This window comes from Sturnira hondurensis, unplaced genomic scaffold (assembly GCF_014824575.4).
Source record: "Sturnira hondurensis isolate 20B ecotype Veracruz unplaced genomic scaffold, ASM1482457v3 Scaffold0000880, whole genome shotgun sequence".
In the NCBI taxonomy this organism is placed as follows: Eukaryota; Metazoa; Chordata; class Mammalia; order Chiroptera; family Phyllostomidae; genus Sturnira; species Sturnira hondurensis.
The window spans coordinates 3,524,165-3,535,955 of record NW_028073511.1 but is presented as its reverse complement, the minus strand read 5'-3'; the positions used below and the strand labels follow the sequence as shown (position 1 = coordinate 3,535,955).

At 48.5% G+C, this 11,791-nt stretch overlaps 1 protein-coding gene across 9 annotated transcripts in view; it reads left to right on the top strand.

Annotated features, from left to right (window-relative positions):
* Positions 1 to 9,517: 9,517 nt before the first annotated feature.
* TRERF1 (transcriptional regulating factor 1) overlaps positions 9,518 to 11,791 on the top strand; it is a 204,731-nt gene continuing 202,457 nt past the window's right edge. For 5 of the 9 annotated variants that reach the window (XM_037052809.1, XM_037052802.1, XM_037052794.1 and 2 more), the window contains exons 1-2: positions 9,855 to 10,054; positions 10,481 to 10,562. The gene's annotated coding sequence lies outside the window, so the exon portion shown is untranslated. The other 4 variants (XM_037052763.1, XM_037052753.1, XM_037052771.1 and 1 more) reach the window with 4 other exon arrangements.

Here is an 11,791-nt window from a genome sequence, read left to right as displayed (position 1 = left end):
TTAAAGGAGTTCATCATCACCAAGCCCTTATTATATGAAATGTTAAAGGGACTTATCTAAGAAAAAGAAGGTAAAAAACATAAACAGTGAAAGGACAGCAAACTCACAGTTATTAACAACCAGACCTAAAACAAAAGCAAACTAAGAGGACAGCTAGATCAGGAGTGGAACCATAGAAATGGAGATCACATGGAGGGTTGGCAACAGGGGAGTGGGAGGAGGAGAAGGGGGGAGAAGGTACAGAGAATAAGTAGCATAGACAGTAGGTAGAAAATAGATGGGGGGAGGGCAAGAATAGTATGGGAAATATAGAATCTAAAGAACTTGAGACACATGGACATAAACTAAGGGGGAAATGGGGATGTGTGGGTGTGCAGGGTGGAGGGGAATGAAGGGGAGGAAATGGGACAACTGCAATGGCATAATAAATAAAATATATTTTTTAAAGAAAAGAAATTCGATCCCACGACTGCCAAACCATAACCCAGCTGCTTACTGAGTGGCTGACGGGCGGGCGGCGCCTCCGTGTGGACGCTCTGGACGGACAAATGGATGATTCATAGCCTCTGTAAAATGGAGCAGCAGGGCACAACATTTCACCATGCTACTTAGAACAGCACACAATTTCAAACACGAATCATTTATTTCTGGAACCTTCCACTTAATATTTTTGGACCTTTCTTGCCCACAGGCAACTTGAAACCCCTGACAGTGAAACTGCGGATGAGGAGGACCACTATTATGTAAAGTGTTCGGAGGAACTGAGGAGTTGGAGTGGTTACAAATCATCGTAATAAACACCCTCTGTCAGAGCTTTCCTATGCTCCTACAAAAATTTAATTATCCCGAAAGGTATCTACAAATATTTAATTATACCAAAAACCTGTTGAAACACGGTCTATTCAGTGGCCATTGCCCTAGTGGCCCTTGCAATCTCTGGGATGCCATGCCTGTCACACACACTTTTTGTGTGATCTTGGCCTGAGAGTGAGAGAAGTAAAGTGAGGAGAATGGGGTGTTGTTTGTGAAATGTCGCTTTGGGGCCTGGAATGTTTCTAAACTTTCCAAATCTGAGGCTTCTCTCCTCACTAACGATGGCTCTTTCTAATACCCAAGCCTCTTTTCCTTGGAATTTTCAGATCATCTTGTCTTTCCTTTGAAAGTGTATAAAGCCTGTGTGTGATGCATACGAAATGATCATCCTTTAAAAATTGTTCTAGCCCTGGCTGGTGTGGTGCAGTGGATTGAGCACTGGCCTTCGAACAGAAGGTTGTGGGTTCCATTCCTGGTCAGTGCATATACCTGAGTTGCAGGCCATGTCCCCAGCTAGGGGCGAGTAAGAGGCAAAACCAACTGATGTTTCTGTAGCACATCGATGTTTCAGTTCCCTCTCTTTCTCCTCCCCTTCCCCTCGCTCTATAAATAAATAAATAAACAAACAAATAAATAAATCTTTAAAAAGGAAAAAAATCATCAGGAAGCCCTTTACTGAAGTTCATTGTTTGTGATATTTTCATTTTATTCATTCTGAACCCTGACCTTGAAATACAAAATTTCAAGTAAATTTCAAGTGAAAGTCCTGAGCTCGGTATTCTCTGCTCTTTCCAGATTCACCGTTACCTATTCTCACTCTACCCTACGCCCTGGCGGGCTGATCTCAACTGATCTCATCAATGGGCTCCCAGAAGCTCTGGTCCCTATTTGGGTTATCAGTAGGAGGCACATGCAGGTCAGAGGGCAGGGGCAGAGAGAAGTTAGGGTATTTATCACCTGCCGCCCTCTCTACAGGCTGTGGGTTGACTATGGCTGTGTTCTACAGAAGGCCACCACTTCTGTTGTGTGACCTGCTTACAGCCAGCTGCAGCCATAGCCGCAGCTTCAGCCACAGCTCTCTCCCCATTCCAGGTACGTCTCTTCCTTGCTCTTTCTCACGTAGGGGTGAAGTTTTCAGTCTTCACCAATGCTTTCAGTCTTCGCACTGCTTATAGTCTTTTGGTGCTATACCATCCTTTATAGTGTACATAACACGGAACACGGGGCCGATGACATAATTTGTGGCACTCAGTGCCAAATGAAAATGCAGTAACCTTTGTTCAAAAATTACTAAGAATTTCAAGATGGCAACCACCAGGCATTAAACTAAGTGTGGGACCTGTGTGACGGCACAGGTTGCACATCCACGAAGCCCACCCTGCTTACTGAATATGCTCCTCAGTTACCTGGTGAGTGTGTCGCCTGTTTCCTGCCAGGATCCTTCCTAATGGTCAGTCCCATGGGTTCCCTCTCCCACTTAAAAGGAAGCTGCGTTTCCATTAGGGGAGGGGTGTCAAACTCTTTCACTGGGGGCCACATCAGCCTCACATTTGCCTTCAGAAGGCCCAGTGTAATTTCAGCTCCTTAACAGTTAAGGAGTAGTTACATTTACACATTCCTAAAATTATTTGGGACCTTTGAAGGCAACTGCGAGGCTGATGTGGCCCCTGTGAAAGAGTTTGACAGCCCTGCTGTGGGGGCTCTAGAAAGGTACTGGTCTACACTCACGTTTAAACATTGTGTGATTGAAAACTTATGAAAAGATTTGCATCTGCAGTAGAAAATTCACTTAATTTCTCTCTTCCTCACACCTGAAGCTGACAAAGCCACTCATCTGGGAGCCACTCTGGGCCACCACGGCCCTTGAGCACCAGCTACCATGTATTCTTTCCACAGCTGGAGCAGTGTGTGAGTTCCAGGCGTAACTTCTGGGCAGGTGCAGGAAGTTTTAGCAGTGATTCCAACTAGTTAGTTGCTTTTTATTTTTTGTATTGGTTACAGGATCTACTACATATTCTAGCTTTTTTGTTTCCTGGAAATATGACTTTAACTGAGCACTTTCTCATAGCCTGGAACCTATTTTCTCTCTTTCCGGCTAGACACTTGGCTTAGATAGCGATCGCTTAGGATTACTAAACAAACACCAGTTAGACCTCTTGTCTTGAGTAAGGCCTGCTCTCTCAACACTCCCTTAACAGACTGAGGAGTTGTGGTGACTACCCAGAATGATGCTTATTGGTTTTAAAAGGGGAGTCCCATAAACTCTTCTGTGCCATTGCGTTTTACTTGCAGTGCTTTGGTTGTTTCTGATTCAAGGTGGCAAAGAAACTAGAGTTTGAGAAACACCACGCAACCACATTGTTTCATCGCCCAAACTTGCAGTAGACTCACGTGCTCTGGATCGCAGCGCCTTCAACAACTGCCTTACATACATCACTATTCATTTTGAAAGCACACACTTGATTTCTTCCATCCTCATGGTCTCTGTTGCCACTCAGGGACTTCATTCTGTAGCCTTGGAGGAAGCAAAAAGCACAGGTGGTATTTTCGTTCCCCCTCCAAGCCTCCAGCTTTTAAAAATCTCTTGAAGAGCCACCCTTAATATAAAGGGAAGTATTATACAGAAGTGTCCATTTCTTTGAAGAGTTTCCAAATACACTGTCTTATCTTTTCTCTGAAACACAAATTTTCTCTCCAAGAGGGCAAACTTTCATTTCAAATCAGGGTCATACATAAAAATAATTCCTACCTTTAAATCCAGATTATAGAACAATTACTCCTAGAATGATACATGAATGCTCACTGGGCCTAAAATTTTTATGTGGTTATGAATTGGCTACATTTTCATTTCCATTTGGCTCTGATCTGTTTTTGAGATAGGCAAATAACCAGTGTGGCCTCAGGAACAATCCTTCTCTTGTGAAAGCCAACAGCATTTCTTAGACTTACAGTATGAAGAGCTGGAAGGGACCGCAGCGGTCTTGCACCCAAATGACAAATGAGGGATCTCAGAGCTACAGCTCTGGACTGCGCGACAGAACCCGCGAGCAGAGTTGAGAATTTTGCTGAGTGCATCTGATCCCCAATCCATGCAATTCTGAAGTGACTGTGGAGATGCACATTTTCGGGGAAAATCTGCCTCTCAATTTTACTTTGCCTGTTTCTGTCACCCAGTACTCCTGCCATTTGCCTTCCTGCACATCGTCCTCTGTGTGGTTGTATGAGTCTTCAAAAATCGCCTATCCACCTTGCTCTCCGAAGCGTTCAGTGCCCTCCCCTCCACCAATGGTTTCCCTTCTAGCCGCAGGTGCTGCCCGCAATGTCTCCCGTTTAACGAAATCACCATTTTTGCATGCCTACTTATAAGCCAGCAACAATTTACTTTAAAATTTCATAATTACAACAATGTACAATAATTGAATAAACTTGATAGTTAAAGTTGTTAGTGCTTTAGAATACAGTTATTTTATTTTAAAATTATTTCAAATTTATTTGAAACATTTCAAGCATTCAATAGAAGTAGGGAGAACAGTACAATGAATAGCTTCTACAATTATCCATACTTTGCTAACCTTGTTTTATTTATCTCATGGTTTTCTTGGGAGGGGGCTGAAGTATTTGAAAAATAAATCCTAGACATACTTTCACCCAGCTTTCTCATTATGTATCTCTAACAGATAAGAACTGAAGAGAAAAACATAATCCCAATGCCAGTACCACACCTAATAAAATTAATTTCTTTTAAAAAAAGATTTTATTTATTTATTTTTAGAGAGAGGGGAAAGAAGGAAAAAAGAGATATGTGAGCGAAACATCATTCCCCGCACCCAACCGGGGACCTGGCCCACAATCCAGGCATGGGCTGTGATGGGGAACGGAACTGGCAACCTTTCCATTTCCAGGCCAGTGCTCAGTCCTCTGAGCCACACCAGCTAAGGCAGAAAATAATAATTAAAAAAACCTTTTTTATACTCACCTAGGGGCATTTTTTCTTCATTGCTTGAGAAAGACAGAGAAATATTGATGTGAGAAACATCGATTGGTTGCCTGTCCCATGCCCCCTGCGCAGGGACTGAACCCACAACCTAGGTATGTGTCCTGACAGGGAATTAAACTTGCAGCCTTTCGGTGTATGAGATGATGCTCCAACCCACCAAGCCACACTGGCCAGGCAAAAATTAATAATTTAAAAAAGATAATTTCTTAACATGTATATCAAGTCTACATTTATTTCCCAATGTCTTTTTGGCATTGATTTATTTGAATTAGAGCTATGCAATATCTAAACATTGCATTTGGTTTACTAGGCATTTAAAAAATCTTTATTTACATGCACTTGACCTATACATCAAGCCAATGAAAAATGTAAGGTCCCGGTTCATAGGTGGGTGAATTGGAATTTAGAGAGATTAAGAAGTTTCCCCAAGGTCTCCTTGCTGGTCAGGGCCAGGTCCAGAATTTGAATTCAGATCCATCCAAGTTTAAACACTCCATTTTACTCCTTCCTCTTTCAGGTTCCCAGAAACTTCCCTGTGTTGCAGAGGCAAGAGGGCTAATGGTTAAGACAGAGGGTTTGGGTTCACCTTGGCCTGGATTGAAATTGGAGCAAGTTACATAATCTCTCCAATACTGTACTTCTGTCTGCATCTGTAAAATCAGAATACTGTAATAATGATGGTTTGGGGTTGATTATACAGGATAATGCATATCTAGTACTTATTACAGTGATTTGACACATAGAAAGCACTAGATAAACTTTGGTGACTGATGATGAGGGGAAAGAACAACAGTGCTTGCTTTTGTCAGTAGTTTAGAAACAGTTGTACATCCTTGTTAATACAACCTGTTTAGGATTGAGGCTGAAGGTTTGGGAAGGGTGGGATTAGGGTGATGGTTTTGCTTGGGATGGAGAAGGGAGCCCTGGACATAAAGTGTTAAATAGGCTTCCAAGGAGTTCCGGAGGCCTCAGCTGGAAAACAGTGAAGCATGTCTTCAGAAGGCTAACCCTCCTTGCTCCCACAGAAGAAAAACTGATGGGCAACAGAGAAGATGGGAGGGAGACTTCTCAATGTTTATTTGAATTTGGAATCATGTGAATGCATTAAACCTACTCTGAAAAATGAACTGCATTTAAAAAACCTCTTTTATCATGGGGATAAGTGCTGCACACGGGAAGGCTAGGATCTAATAACAATAATGATGATGATAACAACAATAATAATTCCCTTATATTTTTGCAGCCCTAGGAGGGTTTTGCTCACACAAGGCAGGACATACTTGCACCAGGACTGGGACTCTTTCAGCTTGCTTGGGATTTCAAAGACCCAAGGTGATATATTTTTTTAATTTTATTTATTTATCTTTAGAGGGGAAGGGAAGGAGAGAGGGAGAGAAATATCAATGTATGGTTGCCTCTCGTGCGTCCCCTGCTGGGAACTGGCCTGCAACCCAGGCATGTGCCCTGACTGGGAATCGAACCTCGATACTCTGGTTTGCAGGCCCCCGCTCAATCCACTGAGCTACACCAGCCAGGGCCCAAGGTGATATTTTAATTTCAGCTATCCTCCTTCTGACACTCATTGTAAGAGTTTACAACCAGGAGTCACAGATTTGGGATTGTTCACCCCTTTGATGGTCTTGAAGCGTCTGCATTGTTGAGGGCTGAATCTGTTGGCTAAATAAGATCTTTATATTGGATTGCCTGTGCATTTCCCTGTTTTTTAAGGCCATTTTTGACGCTTCAAGCCGTTAAGACTCTGGAGACCTACTTTTCTAGAGTCCCTGGGAGAGGTCAATAACCCCACTCACAAACAATCAAGAGCTTGCCTAGGCACCGTCCTAAGGTCTTTACATATATTAACTCAAACCTCAATGCACTACAATGTAGGTACCATTATACCGACTTTACAATCAAAGAAACAGAACCAAGTAAGATTAAGTAATTTCCCCAAGGTCAGAGGCTGCACAACTAACCATTATGCATACTACCTCTCTGTTGGCAGTGGACCAATCATGTAGGGGGTCCTATGAAGGTGACACAAGCATCCTTGATTGTGTAGCGGCTATCACTTGAGTCCCAAATCGCAAATCCTTCCTTCACTGCAGCTTCAGGTTTAGGAGCAGGAAAGATGAAGGTGTGAATTTCTGCCTTGACCTCGGGGCACTTTACTTACTCCCTTGCTGCTTCAGGTTCTTTATCTTTTCGCGGGAGAAACTTTAGATTAAAAGCTCTCTCCTGGCATTATGGGTGTGGGCGTGTGCTGGGGGTGGGAGGTGGAGGGGCTGAGGTTTCTGGGCGGCGCGTTGCTCTTTCCAGGTCTCTTGAGGAAACATGGTGTTTTGAGGTTCCGTCCCGGGCAATTTCTTCGCAGGAGGTCAGGCCCCCAAGCAGTGATGGCGCTCCAGCTGGGCTATTCCTCCTTTGCTCGGAAAAGGGCTGCCCCTGAGGCCAGCTCCCACCACCGCGGGGAGGTCTAGGGTGGGTTTTTTTTTCACTGAGGGAGTTAGAGATGATTGTATCCTCACGAAGGCTTCTTGGTGGTAGTGACAGTTGCGTCGAGTCCAGAAGGTCCAGCAGGAGTTAGTACAATAAAAAGAGGTGGAGGGAGAAGGGTTAGCGTCCCCTACCCCACCCCCAGCCACAGAACAAAGAAGCACGACCGGCTTACAGTAAAGGAGGAGGAGCTGTGAGAGTGGAGAGGTCTGTAGAGGCGAAATCAAACCGGGGCTTCAGAGCTTGGCTTTATTCTAAGAGCAGTTGGGAGGGGTTTGGAGGAATGTAGTCAGGAGTTTTAGAAAGACTCCTGTAGCCACTCTGGAAGAATGGGTCGCAGGGGGCCAGGAGGCTATCGCACAAAGCTGTTCGGTTTAGAAGATGACCCGCGACCGAGTAAAGGGGGGCGGGGACCGAGCATCTGAGACTTTCTCAGTCCCCGCGACACAGTGCACTGTCCCTCGACTTTCTGCTTATTCGGAAGGGCCCCAAAGAGGGCTGGGCGCAGGCCAAACTCTAAATTAGCCAAATAGCCCAGAGCCCTCTCCTCTTTCGAGGAGTCTCTGGTCCAGGTGCTCCAGAATTGGTAGGGTTATGCAGAAGAACTCATCACTGCTGAAGATGGAGAACGGTTACCCCCCAAAATACACAAAACCCCGCCGCTTTTGGCAGCAGCCTCCTCCGTCCATGACCCCATGCTTTAAGCTCCAATATAGCCTTCCCCTGCCTTGTCCGCGCCGAGTGGGGGTAGGGTGGGGGACAGTGGTGAAGGTCTGGGTAGCGGCAGCATCTTATTTATCTTTCGTGACATTTGGTGGAAAGGCCGCAACGATCTCCTCTTACTGCAAAAAAGCATGGTTTAACTTTCCCTAGAGCAAAAGAGACTCTGTCTTGTGCCCTCGATGAGATAGATGCTTCGAACCGTCTCGAGGTGGTCTGTAGAGCCGAACCATCTTTGGTTCACGTTTCCTCGGACCACGAAAGACGCCTGGAAATGCTGGGGCCCTAGGTTGGACTAACAGGCGGCCGCGCCTTCGCGGGACCTGGGGGCTGCCCTGTTCCCGCCCTCTTGGCGCCGCCGAGGTTTGAACCCCAGGCTCGCCTTTCAGCCCGCGCCCTGCCCCCTGCTCGCAGCTGCTCTCGGTTTGGGTGCAGTGGTTTCCCCCGCAGAGGAGGAGGAGCAGGCAGCGCGAGGAGCGACTCTGGGCTCGGGTTTCTGCACCAATGCCGAGCAGCCCCGGGCGGCCTCCAGCGGCCGTCCCTCCTCCCCGGCACCACGTTCCACAGTTATGGCGCGCGAGGAGGGGCGAACGCGCTCTGCGACAGCACCCGCGCCCCCTCCCCTCCGCTGCCCAGCCCGGCCCTTCTCCTAGGCAACCACCCTCCTCGGCCTGCTGCGCAGGAGAGGTGGAGACCCCTCCCCTGAGAGCTGCATTTCCAGAGCCGCCTGCGGCACTCGCTCCCCGCCCCCATCGGGGCGGAGGGATGGAGTCGCGCGCTGCGTGAACCTTCAGCCCCTTCCCCGGAGTCCCGGCCTCTCTCCCTGCCCCACAGAGGCCGGGGTGCAGGGAGGGGAGTGGGAGGGTGCAGACCGTCTACCCCCAGCCCACCTAGACTTTGGCATTTTTGCAACCGCTTTAACATATAAACCCCAAACCCAAATCGTTAGATTGCAAAGCGCGTTACAATAATCGGGACGGCTACGCAGGAAGCACTCCTGCTCTGGTCCGGGTCTAAGGCGGCAGCTTCCCGGCCACGCTGCCATCTCCTGGGCCCCGATTTTCCGGCCACGGCGGAGTCTGCCACACCTCTGCCAGCTGACAGGTCCCACGCGGGGCTGCCACTCAGTCCGCGCCCCCCGCCCCATCCTCGTCCAGAGTCTCGCCAGCCTACAAAAGGTGCAACATCACGCACAGGCAGAGCAAACAAATAAGGTCGGCAGCGCAACTCCGGGAAAACTGCGAACAATGCGTCGGGCGGCCAGCGCCAGCCAAAGCGAGGGGCCCCGTGGGACACCGGGCGCGGGTGGGGGCAGAGGCGTAGCACCCGCCGGCCGCGGCTCTGGACACCTTACTTCCTGCTTCCCCGCCCGCGGCCAGACCCGGCTCTGCGGAGGGATATCTCTCCCCTCTTCTGTCCCCCTCTCTCCCTTCCCCCCCGCCCTCCCCCCTTTTTGCTTTTGCTCCCCCCCCCCTCATTCCGCCTTTCTCCTTTAGCAAGAAAATTATTTGACAGTCGATTTGCTGACAGGGGAGGAATTTGCATCCTGGATTAAAAAAAAAAAGACCGAGAGGAGCTTGGGAACGGTTGCTAGGGGTGGGTAAAGGGTGAAAAAAAGGGGGGGCGTCGGGGAGCGGATAAGGAGGGTTAAGGGAGGGGCGATGATGGGGAGCAATGCAAAAGGTAAGGCCAGGTTACCGCGGCTCGGCCCCGAGTGGGCTGCGGCCGGGGGAGGGGCGAGAGATACATATGTATTTCTGTCTCCTTAGCACACCCCCTTCCCTCTAAGCGATGGCTGAGAGGCGGTGCATGCAGATGGGGAGTAAGTTTCCTGAAGGGGAGGGTGGATGCACGCGCGCGGCCCCGCGCTGCAATTTCCACCGGGGAGGGAGAGTGGCTGGATGCAGAGAGTTTGGAGTTGCTTGTGGCGGAGGGCAGGAAGGGTAGCAGGGCCGCGAAGGGGGTTGGCGGGCACTATATCTGGGAGTAAGTTTCCAGGATCGGGAGAGCCTGCACGCTTGTTCGCTAGTAAGTTTCTGACCCGGGAGGGCGCGTGGGGAGGAGGAGAGGGAGGGGTGCATGTATATAGAAGCGGGGGAGGGGGGAGCAGATTTCCTGCGGGGAGGCTGAATGCATATGGAGAGTAGATTTCCTGAACGGAGGGTGGAGGCTAGACGGACCGAGTAAGTTTCTTGCTAGGGTGGTGGCGGAGGTGGTGGGTTAGTGCTTTGGGAACCCAGAGCTTCCTACTGGTGTTGGGGGAGCACGCTGTTGGGTGGGGGTGGGGTGGGGGGGCGAAGGGCTAGGTTCCCTGCTGGGGAGAGGGGCTTGCATCTGGGGAGTATGTTTCCTGGCGGAGCGATATTTGTTTACAGGCTGATGGCAGTACTGTAAGTGAGTAGCGCTTCGGAGAGGCGGCTGTGATATAAATTAATATTGAAATTACTCCATCAGCTCTGCTTGCCCCTCATCTCACCCCCCAAGCGGAGACTGGTCTTGTCGGATTGCCCATGCACTTGTTGCAGAAACAGCCAAGGTAGGCAAGAACCTTATTAAGTTTCATTAAAAAAAAAATTAGTTGGGGGATGCTCCGTGAGAAGTCGTGGGGGGGGGAGGGGAAGGGACAAAGTGGGGGGGGGCAAAAAAGGAAAAATGTTCCTCCACTTCTTTACTTTCACTATATAACTAGGGCCTTCTCTCTGCTTCCCTTCTTCACTCTTCCCTCTCCGAGCTCCACGGCATCCCAGCAAAGGGGGAGGGGTGTGATGGGCGCTAAAATTGGCAGACCCGCTTAAAGGGTGGTGGTGGGGCTTGCAATTGAGGGTTGCGATGTTATAAAGCCTTCATTCTTCCAGCCAAGAAACCGCAGGACCCTAGGGATGTGCCTTTTGGGGTTTTTGACATGATGCATATGTGTCTGAATATGAGCCTGTAAGGCTCTTTGGGGGGCTGGGTACTCCCCAGAAGTTAAAGTGGCCACCCAGATGGGAGAATATATGTGAGAGGGTATACCTGCTCCTCCAGTGTCAACTTCAGTTTGGAAGAGTGGGAAGTTGCTGGCGGTCTGAAGAAATAGATAGATATTAGAAAACAACACAAAACCACCCATTCACTGGCTGAGGCTGAGAGAGAGCACCTGGTGGGCAGCGTCTGGTCAGCACAGGGCTGGAGCATGTGCGCCTGCCATCCTTAGGTTAAAAGAAAATGACTTCTGGTTACTCCGTGTGCTTTCGACTGGCCTGCTAGAGTCAGCTTTGTGGAAACTCTTCCCAGACTAGACGCAGCTTTGGCAAGTGAACGTTAAGTGTTGAAGTCGGTTGCTAACATGGCTTGGGCTGTCTTATGAAGTGTATGGAAGTGATGCTTAGGAATGACGGTCCAGGGATGGCTGAAGAGTTCTTTCAAAAAATGCCTTCTGAAAGCCGACCGGGTGCACTTTTTTAGCAGGCCTTGGAGCAGAGCTTTAAAAAAGGAGTTTCCAGTTGTCCCACTTGGTACCAACCTTCTGCATCATTAGCTGCTTCAAGAAAGCAGTCTGGTCACAGATGATGTGGTTTTGTGCCCACTGGAAGGATAATAAGCAGAAGTACTCCGTGGTTAACTAGTTAACCAGCAGTCTTTGCTTCTCCCTGCCTGCTTTCCTGGTCCTCAGTTTGCTGGTTTCTGCAGATGGGTTGTAAGTTTTGGCTGTCAGGTATCTGGATTATGCTGAGTTTTTTAACTTTGCCAGGATAATTTTAGCACCAGAGGTTTAAACCTAGACGT